The sequence below is a fragment of the Balaenoptera musculus genome, chromosome 12 (assembly GCF_009873245.2).
Source record: "Balaenoptera musculus isolate JJ_BM4_2016_0621 chromosome 12, mBalMus1.pri.v3, whole genome shotgun sequence".
NCBI classification, from domain to species: Eukaryota; Metazoa; Chordata; class Mammalia; order Artiodactyla; family Balaenopteridae; genus Balaenoptera; species Balaenoptera musculus.
The window spans coordinates 38,944,050-38,956,279 of NC_045796.1; the positions used below are offsets into that span (position 1 = coordinate 38,944,050).

Sequence of the window (12,230 nt, forward strand, 5' to 3'; positions counted from 1 at the left end):
AAATTGATTGTCAAAATGGCATCATAAAAATAAAGCAGAAGTTTTGATTAACTTGTGCACATCACAAATTGATGAATTTTCCTCAAGATGTTAAGGAAATGAAGACTGAAAAATAAAATTGAGAAAAATCTAAATTGAATAAAAAAGAAAATAAAAACTTTTGATAATTTCACTGCCATTTTTGGTGTATTTCCTCACAGTCACTCTTCTATATCATAAATATTTTTTAAAATTATGGAATATCCTGTATTATAGTTTTGTATCCATACTTTTTACATAGTAACATATTTAAGCATTTTATAGAATTACAATGTAAAAAATAAGCAACTTAATAGCTGCACAGCAATTTTTATATGCACAAAATGTCATTCATTTTTACTCTTTTGTCACCTATTTGGGTTTATTGCAACTTTTCACTATTATAAAAAAAGTGCTATGAACTTTAATAACTTATGTTATTATGAACATTTATTTTATCCAAATCTTTTAGTGCAATTAGTATAACATTTCTCACAAATTGCTTCTCAAAGATTTCTTCCTTTCTTATACTTTTAAAGACCATGCTTTTTTTTAAACTTTAGAACTTTATGTACGTTAATCAAATTATCCCTCATCCCATATCACTAAATATTATCCAATTAAATTAATTTTGAGAAAGAAAATGATAGACTTTATAGAGACATGCTGGTCCAAGGCCTGAAGTGAAAGAAGCCAAGGATTTTATATTTGGGAACCTGAATGTAAAAGGTATGGGTTTGAAGAACTGTTGAAGTTTTTCACAGAACTGAGGATACATTTTTCTGAGAGAAGTAAAATTTTTATGGGACTATTGGTAGATAGTTTAAAGCATTAGTCCTGTAGCCAACTGCTAAATTCTGTATTTGATTTTGACTTATGTCAGATAACAACTTTCTTACATCAGATAATGACCTCAGACTTTCAAATGATGAATTTACTCTCATTTCCACCTTTGTGCTAGCATACGCAAATCATTGCCTTTTTATGTCTTTCAAATATATCTTGGAAATATGCAAATAAAAAGCTAGCCACTGCGTGTGTGTATTATATCAGCAGTTCTATCTGCTCAGTTATTTCAAGATTAAATATGATTTTATGTTGTTTACTTAAACAGTAACTATATAATCAGAACCCTTGCATAATAATTTATGATTGAGGATTTACAGCTTTACAACCATTAACTTATTAATCTTTACAACTTGCTCTGAAGGCTTAACTTGGTAACTCTAAGCATTTGTGATTTATAGATGGAGAAAATGAAATAGGCAGGTGAGATTATTCATTTGTAATAGATATTGACTGAGCTGGGAATGAAGCCAGGATTCTGGAGTGTTCATTCTCTAGTCCTGTATATTGGCTATAGAATCTAATGATTCATTATTTTAATTGGGTTACAATAACATTGCAAATTATCCAACACCTCACAGTCTATCAAATGGAGCACATACCTACAGTCCTAAAATCAATGCTGTTAACAGTGGTATCTCTAACATACTTTAAATTGAGGGCTTTCTGAAACTAAACTTAATCTATTAAATTAAAACACTAAATGGTAGTGTTACCATTATGTATATTTTACTTCATTATAATAATTGTAAAATTGATAAACTTAGAATACCTCCTTTAAAGACTCTCAAACAGGCCTTTTTATTTATACAGTACTATGATACGTAAACACCACAAATCCATGTTGAATAAGAGTTAGTTGACAGTACCAGCATTTTATTCAATATGTAACTAATTAATTGTGACATAGTATAAGACCAAGGCATGGAAGGCTGTTAGATGGGGTCGATCAGAAAATGCCAGATCTAGTGGAGTTATCAGGCTATGTCATGGGATAAATATTGGGCTGTGGCCAGTAGGTAAGTCTTGTGTCTGAAAGGTGGATATGTGACTTGCAGTATGGAGTTAAAACAACTGATTCAAAATATAGATTGTAATTATCAATAGCTTCTGGAGGAACAGAGAAATCTAGAGATAAGTACTAAAAACAGGAGAACCAGAGACAATGTTCCAGATTTAATACAGTCAATGATATATCAGCAGGACAACATATTTGAACCACTTATCTAAAAACGAAGATTAGATTCTCTGCTGTCTTCTGGACTAATTGATGTTTGGCAGACAAGCATTTGCAGATGTGTTCTATAAATCAGTTCTCAAGGCACTGAACTAATGAGAGAGGCTATTACTATGTTAGTTGCTTCTAGACCAAATATTAATATATAAAAAATTAACTTCTGTATCAGTCAGTTTGCTCCAAGAAATAGAACCAATAATACAAAACAAGTAGAAGCAGAACCAACACACACACACACACACACACACACACACACACACATATACATATAGCGATTTATTTCAAGCATTTGGCTCATATGATTGCAGGGGCTGGAAAGTTCGAAATCTGTAAGGCCAGCTCACAGGCTGGAAACTACAGTCTCGTGACAATTTCTTCTTCCTCAGGGAGATTTCAGTTTTGCTCTTATGGTCTTTCAACTGATTGGATCAGGCCCACCCAGATTATTGAGGATAATCTTATTTAAAGTTAACTAATTGCAGATCTTACCCACATTTACAAAATGTCTTCACAGCAACACCTAATTTAGTTTTTAACTGAATAACTGGGTACTATAGCCCAGCCCAGCCAAGTTGACATGTAAACTTAACCATCACAACTTGCTACAATCAATTGTAAAATTTATAGTTCAAAAAATAGATGCATGAAAACCTGTCTGTAAACGATTTCTAAATACACGTAGTTTATTGAGGATGTGTGCGAAAGAACTGAGGGGTATATCCTTTTGTAGAGAATATACATGTGAGAGCGGGGCCTTGCATGGGTTTAATCCAGAGGTTTTAAACCAACGACTCACAGAAACTGTGAAAATCGCTAAGCAGTAGCTGGTGACCGTAAGAGATTGCTCTAAGATTTCGCAACAGCATTCTGAGGCATAAATTATTTAATATGACTAAGATATTTATATTACCTTTTTTTTTTTTTTGAGGTAAAATCTGTGAGGCTATACGTGGGGACGCGGTGTCAGGACCCCTCGTTGCTCGGGTCGTCCTCGTCGTGCCGGAAGCAGCCGTCGGCCTCGGCCTCGCCGTCCTCCCTCGTACTCGTCGTCCTGTGGAGGAGCTCTGAGCCCTGGTGGGCGCCGGGGCCTCGGTCGTCACGCGGGACTCGGCCAGTCGTGGGCACCTGCGCGCTGCGCCGCTCCGCCTCCGCCTCGGTCCCCAGGACCTGCTTGCGGGTGATGTCCGCGTGCTCCCGGTCCTGCCTTCGCTCGCTTCCCGCTTCCTGCTTCCTGCGCATCACGGAGGCGTCCACGTTGGCCGGTGAGGTGCTGCGTCGGTGGAGGAGGGAGGTGGCGCCGAGGAGGATGGTCCTGACGTTCTGGGTGGGGTCCCACCGTGCCGAGGGCAGCTCACGGCGCCGGGGTGTCACAAAACTGAGTGACGGAGCATGGAGATACACAGTCCCCAGTCTCTAGATGTTGGGGTGCCATATCTTGGTCAGGAACCGAAAGGCCGGAGGGAGTAAGGAAGTCGATGGGGCTCTTGAGGCGCGCCTGGAAGTAGCCGCCGTCGTTGTAGGTGTTGGGAGGCCCGCAGGTGGCCACCTCCCAGTTGCACAGGTCGCCCCCGTCCAGCAGGGTCACCCGGAAGCCCTCCACCGGCTCCTCTTGCAGTCCCTCGAGCTCCAGCAGCAGCGCCTTCTGTGAACTTGGGCACCAGCGGCCGGGCTAGGGCGGTGGCGGCCGGGCCCGGGGCCAGGGTGCGCGGGGCCGCGGGCCGAGGGCCAGGTCGGCGGCCCGGGTGGGGCCGCCTTCCTTCTCCGCGCCGCCTGGGGCCCCCGGGCGCTCCACCTGCCTATGTTACTTTTACAGTAGTTTGTTTCTGTGTTTATAATTCACTCATTTCTTAAGTAATTTTTGTATACTTTTGTTGTATATATGTCCAGTGGCACTGACTCTCTTTAGTGTAAACCCCTGGAAAATTGTGGAGTAGAGAAAATTCGCCTTCCGTCTGCCTGCCTTTGGTTCCTCGTTTGCTCAGACTCCTGTTATGTTAATTTTGTTCCCAAGCCTTACAGGTCAGGTTGCCTAGAAGCAAAGCTTGATACAGGGGTTCTTACACATGTGTTTATTGTGGGAACGCTCTCAGGAGAAAGTGAGGGAAGCAGGATATGGTGCGGGGAAAAGAACTGGGTCTGGAGAGTGCCTAGTGTGATATCACTGTGAAGCTTTTCGGGAAAGGTACTATCGACTTAGTCCAGCTAGAGGCGGGCAGAGCAGTCGATTGAAAGTCTGGCCAGGTTCTACCTCAGGGAGATGGATGGGGCTGGCACGTAGCCTCCCAGTCAAACTGGCTTCCGTTTGGCTGAGGGAAATTCTCCAGATAGGGGAGCAGGTGTGAGTTGATATTTGCCAACACTCACGTAAGCTAGGGAAGATGTACTCCTCACCTTAAGGGGTGTTTGGGCAGGGTACCAATAGCACCGCTAGCATACATTACAGTCTTCTCCCTGCACTACTCAGGTCCACTTGCTGATTACATTAAATTTTTTCTATCCCAGGACCAGGTGGCTTCACTGGTCAAGTCTACCCAACATTTAAAGAAAAATTAACACCAGTCCTTCTCAAACTCTTCCAAACAAATTGAAGAAGAGGGACCGCTTTCAAATTCATTTCTTGAGGCCTGCATTAGCCTGATACCAAAACCAGATAAGAACACTACCAGAAACAAAAGCTGTAGGCTAATGTCCTTGATGAACACAGATGCAAAAATTCTCAACAAAACATTAGCAGACTGAATTCGACAATAAATTAAGATACGTACACCATGATAAGTGGCATTCATCCCTTGGATGCAAGGATGGTTCAACAACCACTACATTAATAAAAGAAAAGATAAAAATCATATGATCATCTTAATACATGCAGAAAAAGCATTTGATGAGTAATGCCTGGGACACAAGCATGTGTAAATCTTTTAACTTCTTTCTTCTCACGATCTCATCCAAAGGGGAATTCTTTATTTAATCCCTGTTAGTCTGTCTGTCTCCATGTTGGTCCCATGAACAGACTGTCTTATTTATTAAGTTAGATAGGGCTGTTTAAAAAAAGAGTTAATGGGAACCAATACTCTAGTTTCAACCATTTTCTTATTTAAAGTAGTGATCTCTTGCTACCATCTTAATATTTACTACCAAAAAGGTGATTGTTGTTGCTTATTATTTATTACCACGAAGGACTCAAGCAATACTAACCGTGTCCAGTTAAAACCTGGTAACAGGCAGACATTGCTATACCTTATTTGATCCTGAAATAGGCAAATCTGAATTTATCCAAGCTGCAATATATGGAGTGAATTTGAAGGGGCCTTTTGTGAGGAGCAAGGGTCAAATTTAGCTTTGAAGATGCTCTCTTAGCTCCCAAAAGATGACAATATGTTATGAGTTTTTGGGTAGGGATTCTGTCAACTTCCCCCTTCTTCTTTACGCTGTTCAACGGCCTTCTAAAAGCCCACCCAATAAAGCTGGTTATTGTTCTTTTTATCCTTTTGTAATTCCCTCCACCTATGTAGTACCACCTTTCTTTTGGATAGCACAGATCTTCTCATTATTCAGTACCATGAATGATAACAGGTCTAGTAAATCAGGTGTGTCACCTGAATAATTTCTTGGCATCCAAGAGCTTGGCTACATAAGGTGCTTGAGATTGGAGAACTCCCCTTCACAGCTTCTGTCATGGTCAGTTACTAGCATTAAATTGGATATCTCTTTTTGATCATCATACGACAACCTAAGAATACATATTCCTGTGCTTCAAAGGGAGGGTTCTATTTCTTAGTCAAGGAAAGAGTGGGACTATAAGAGTTGTGCTCTCAGAGTAAGTCTGGCAAACTCTCACCTTTACCCACTGCATCAATTTAGTTGATTTGCCATCTTGATGAGACTGCTCACAAATGTTTGCAGATAATTGGGCATCTGTGGTCAACCCAAATAATCCCTTCCATTCATCAGTATCTAGAATTAGTGATAAGACACCCTTATTTAATCTGAGGATCTATGTAGCAGGGATCACCAGCCTCTGCAGAACTTTTCCATAAAGTGTCCTAGCTCTTTAACAAACAGACTACTCTCTGGATGTCCTGGACATCTGGTCATGGCCCTTGACTACTTCTATAGTCTTTTCAATGATCAATGGTCATAAGCAAGTTACTTTGTGAATAAATATATCTGCTCAGGTGACGACAGGAACAAGAAGAAAAGGCATTCCAGTAATTTTAAAAAGGTTTGATTTCTTTCTGTTCCAATTTTCTAGTTGGCCCTTTAGAGATTTAGTTTTCGTAAATGATGCCAATAGAAGCTTGGAATTCTCTGTCTATCCACTTAGCTACTTCCCCTAGGGATAAGTCTATTTCCTCCAAAGACAATTGGTAAGACTTGTCCCCAGAATCTTCTATAAGGATTTTACCACTTCTTACCAAAGATGTGTAGCAAGAGACCTAGGCCTCAATTTCTTACCAAGTTTTCTTCCCTCTTTCTTAACAAAAACATTCTTAACACTTACAAGTTTGAAAGATAATCTTGCCACTGGTATCAGTCTGTGCCATAAAATGTTGAATTGTCAAAGCTGACGTATAAATGAAAAATCTTACCCAGCGCCAAACTTTTCTAATATTTAACTATACAAGCAAGCCACAAGCTGCATGTGGAGAGAGTGAGTTACTCACACGTTGCTCCTTCCTTCTACCAGGTTATTGCTCTGTTCCATCTAAGTCTACTGCCCTTAGGCGTGGCACTTCAGATCCAGACCTAAGACAAAGTCTGCCTCTCCCAAATACCCTGTACTTGTAGCTGCCCTCTTACACTCCTTACTGTGTCCAGAGGATTCTCATTGTATTTCATGGGGATTGGCTACTTTCTTATTAAGTGGCACATATAAATTCCCTGGTTGAAGCAACTCTTTTGTTTAGCTAGCATTGCTACAGGTGCTTTGCATCTATTTTCCTTCTTTCTTTGTTCTTTAGTATTCCTAATTCGTGACTCCTTGGAGCTTGTTTGTCAGTGTTGATGGCAGGGAATAGAATCATTCAGTGTTTTTAAGCAGAAAGGAATTCAGTACCAGAATTAAGGTGCTTACAAAATTGTTCTGGAGTGAGAAGTTAGAGGTCAAGAAATGCTACTGCCACCTCGTGGTCAGGAAAGTGCTGCACCACTGCCAACCTCACAGAGGCATTTCACCCACATCTATTTCAATGGTGTAGACAGACAAGGAGGCTCTTGCATGTGACACATCTGCTGCATTCTGCTTATTGGCCTGCTCCACTAAATAAGGAAGAATGACCCCCCACATCCTTCATTTTCTAAACTCTAATGAGGACATCTCAATGGTGGAAGCTAATCTCATCTGGAAAACTAGTTGCAAGGGCATCTGGGAAATGTAGTTTTTAGCCATACAGCCCCTATGATTTAGGAGGTTTTAAGGAGGATTTAGGGGGGATTAAACAGGAAGAGAGTAGAACAGAGTAGAACATTCCACAGAGGTGCCAGATGACAATACCTAACACAGATTTATTTGTTACACTTTCGCAATCTCAGAAGCTATTTCAGTATCCTGAGTCCACACCTGACCTGACACATTCTTTCTGCATTTCCCTCTCATGTCTTTTCAATAAATTCATATATTTTAAGAAGTGGCAGCTAGCTATTTATAATTTTTAAAATTAATAATAGTAGATTAGTATTTTCACTGCTGGTGAAATATTTGCATTGTTATTGAGGCTTTCTGGAATCCTTAATTTTGACAGTGACTGTACTGAGAATTTCAGGTCCCATGGCCAGCCGACATGGGAAATGTATTCATTAGTAAGATTTTGGAGCCTCTTCCCTTAGGGCACCCGTAAAACCTGCCCTCTTTGCTCAGTCCCTAGAGCTGGTCCCAATCCATTATAGTGTAATACAAATTAATTTATTATTTTGTGGTCACGAAATTATAAGCACTACTTTTCTATCCTGAAAATAATAATGTACAAAATAAAAGGAAATTAATTTATTCTTTTAATATTTCTGGAAGAGGAGTGGATTATTTATAAAAATGATAATAAAACCATCCATTTCAAAAGTGACAAAAAAGTTTAAAAATTCTTTGGAGTCAGCCTCCAAAAACCTTTTGTCCTGGCCCCTTCTATGTTTTAGTCAGTAGGAACAATCTCGGAACTGCATCCCTTCCAAACTCCAAACCAATAATTGAGAAAATAGTTTAAAGTTCCATTTTTGGAACTTGCTATTTATATGCTAAGTTTGAACTATAACATGGAATAAAAGTTCTTTGAAAATGTCCCCAACATGGTATATCTCATAATAATTATGTTCTGATTTCCTATTGTTTCTTCCCTTGCCCATTCTTTTATCCTTCTTCCTCTGACTCTCCTTGTCTCACCTTTTCACTGTAAAGATTTAAGATGTTTATTTCTTTTCTTCAACTGGTATTTTTTTGTTTAGAGGAGACTTTTCATTGCTCAAATAGTCTTTTTTTTTTTCAGTAAATTAAACACTGCTACAAAGCTGATTTTTTTTAATAAGAATAGAGCTTTTACTGTAATTGTACAGAATACCATGGTAGGAATGTTATTTAAAGCAAAATATTCAAAATATTCAAGATATTGTGACAGGACCAAGAGAGAGACCAAAGAAAAAAGTATAATTTTCTTTTTTTTTTTTTGCTTCTGGGGAATGAGAATTTGGTGTTACTAATGGTACTGATTTTTCACTGAGATATACTATACACTCTTTTTTAATGAATTCTTGCTAATTAATATCAGACAGTGTAAACCACAGAGGATATAAAGTGAAAAGTTTTAATCAGCCACTGAAATTTAAAAATCCCATATTTTTAATACAGAAAGTTTCAGGAAGATGAATACTTGTTTGCTTTATTAAATATCCAAAATATGAGTAACATCTAGATGCAAATTTAAACATCCATTATGAACTAGTTGAAAACTGTGCCACTTACCAAACTACAAACAATATAATGAAATGACTCTGGGGTAATGCATTTTTTGGTAATTTCTCCTGAAAAAAACAAATGCCCTCATTTCAATAATAGTATGTTCAAATGTTCAAGGATATTTTAACTTTTTGTTAAGTGGTAAGGTCTAAGTTATTTGTGTAAGACAGGGGCCACCATGGCATGTTTATAGACTGAGTATAAAAGAGAGACACGGGCTTCCCTGGTGGTGCAGTGGTTGAGAGTCCGCCTGCCAATGCAGGGGACACGGGTTCGAGCCCTGGTCTGGGAGGATCCCACATGCCGCAGAGCGACTGGGCCCGTGAGCCACAATTGCTGAGCCTGCGCGTCTGGAGCCTGTGCTCCGCAACAGGAGAGGCTGCGATAGTGAGAGGCCTGCGCACCGCGATGAAGAGTGGCCCCCGCTCGCCGCAACTGGGGAGAGCCCTGGCACAGAAACGAAGACCCAACACAGCCAAAAATAAATAAATAAATAAATTAAAAAAAAAAAAAAAAAGAGAGACACAAGAACACAGAGTTCAACGCTAAATGTTTTAAAGGCAACCCCTTCCTTTTCATGCTCATGCCAAGCGCTGTGTGTGACACAAATTGGCTTTTTATTGTTATTATTGTGTGTTAAATGAAAAACTGATGCTACAATAGCAATATTAAATACAGTGTTCATTATAAATATAGCTTATCATCGGGAAAGATTTGGATAAACATTCAATATTTATTTAGTCCTACTTTGTGTCAAGCACTAATCTCTTTTACATGCATTATTTCATTTATTTCTTTCAACAATCTGAGTGTGCATTGGAAGGAGGGAAAATTATAGCTCATTCCAAGGTGATTTTATGGCATTAGGATTCCAATGAAAAAGAAAAAGTCCGAAAGATATCACAAAAGTAATACTTGTTATCACACCAGAACTTGTTGTCTCATCTAGCAAGAAGCAATAGATTCTGACTGGGGAGATGCTGTTCCCATGCCTCCTAATGGCAGTTATATACTGTGGGCACCATCGAGGTACAAGCTGTGTTTGCTGCCTGGGCACTTTGGATTCTTTGCTCCCAGGGCCCAGAGGAAAGAAGAGGAGTCACGAGCATGGGAAATTGACACTGATCCCAGGATGAGGTAGGGCTGCTCTTACAAATGGGAGTCAGCCCCGCTGTAACTGTGAATGGACAAGTGCAGCAACACCAGACCAAGAGGGTAATTGTCAAGAGCTCACTGCCTTCAGAAATGAAGGTTTAGGTCATACCATCATGTATACAGCACCATTAACTGGCAAGGTGATAGCCCGGGATGAGGGGATTTTGAAACAAATAATGGAGGAGGGAGAGAATGGGGAACAATGGTGGCCCCAGATCAACTGCGGAGGCTGGGGCTAGCTATTCTTCTTCTCACAAACCTCCCTATTCAAAATTCAAATTATTGACGTTATTTAAAATTTTCCTGAGGAAGAGAGGCCCGTGGGGACAATGGAGGAGATTTCCTTGAATCTGTGGGGTGGAGCACGTGTGGGCTGTGGAGGCCATGAGGGCGCACAGTTGGGCCTGGGCCGCGAGGAGCAGAGTTCACAGAGGGCCCCAGCTGCTGTGTTCTGACATCTGTTGCCCCATTTTAATGGAAGCCACACTCCCCACAGGCTGCTCCTACCAATGAGAGAGAGTGGCAGGGACTCAAAGGCAGGCCTGTTCCTTAGAGAAGCAGGAATCCTGGGACAGCAGCCTTTGGCTCCTCAACAGCCTTGTGGAAATGAACTTTCCTTTGAACTTCAATCTAAGATGTTTCCACCCAATTGCTTCCTTCCTGTCCTCTCTCCTCACTCAGGGTCAGATTTGAATCCTGATCTGATGGCTCTCCCAGCCTCCCTTGGATCCCTCCCCATTTTCTCTCATAGCTTGCTTCTCACAAGGCCCGGACAAACACAGACACTTACTGGATGAAAACTGCCCACTTTTACATTGAGCAGCTTTTGCTCACGTTGTGTAACGAGCTGACAGCACAACAACCTTATCTTATAAGGCTGACAAGCCTCATATCTCCCAGAAATTAATCAACATTTCAGGCCTGTTGATAAGACCTTTATAGTTTTTGCTGCTCCTGCAGATAATTGTCTTAAATTCTGGCTCATTTCTTTGTTCAGTTCATTGTGATGTTGAGAGGAAGAAGCAGGTAACAGCGTTTGGGGAGGAAAGAAGAGGTAATAGCATGTTGAAACTGAACACTGCTCTTTTAAATCTTTACCATTAGTTCCAGCAATAAGTTAAACTTTGTTTGATTTTAATTCTCTTCTTGACTTACCATAACCATTTTTTACACATGCTTGTTATATGTTTTCTTTTATTTCTATTACCAAATATATGTTTATTAATATAAGTACTATTCTTCCCTAAATTTGGACTCTTCTCCCCCTTTAACTTTCTGATTACCAATTATATCAGTCATTCATTTAACCACATTTATTGAAAATCAACTTCATACCAAGCAAGGAAGGGGGAAGAAGAAATGAATATCAGGTGGATTTTAATCCCAAACATTCTAGAGCTTTTTCATAGCTAGGAGAGACTTCAGGAGAATAATTCTGCCCATTTTTCAGCATGCCTCCTGTTTCTGCCTTTGTTTATCTATGCTCTGTTACCCAGGTCATGTGACCCTTCAGAGAAGGACATGCAACCACATAAGAAGCATAGAAAGCTAACAATTTTGTATATTGGATGAGAAATGAAGGACAATTTATGTAACTGCTACATAGAGCTTGCTATAGTAAGCATATTTTCCCAATCAGAACTTTTTTTTTTGTAATCATGGAAAACTGCTTATTGTGAGCACTTATTACCCAATTGAAATGATTTCTTTTAAGGATAGAGTGTGATTTTGAGTTTTATCCAATTGGAAGCTTATCATGAAGCATGATTGCCTATCTTGATGCATTATATACAATCAGAAAATATATGTTAATTAGGAAATTTTGTTCAAGTATGTTTATGAAATGCTTGGTTTAGAAGACCTTGCATTCAAAATTGAGAAAAACATGCTCTCGGGGACAAGGTCTAAGGCAAAAAGAAAAAAAAAAGTAACATCTATCCATCAGTGTTCCTGTGAACCTGTGAACTTCTGTCTTTGCTTTTTGATCAACATTTATTGGCTTCAAACCCAGATTTTTATCTTGGAATCTGA

At 39.7% G+C, this 12,230-nt stretch overlaps 1 pseudogene; it reads right to left on the reverse strand.

The window, feature by feature from the left end:
• Positions 1-3,064: 3,064 nt before the first annotated feature.
• LOC118904985 lies at positions 3,065-5,778 on the reverse strand (annotated as a pseudogene).
• Between the last annotated feature and the right edge of the window lie 6,452 nt (positions 5,779-12,230).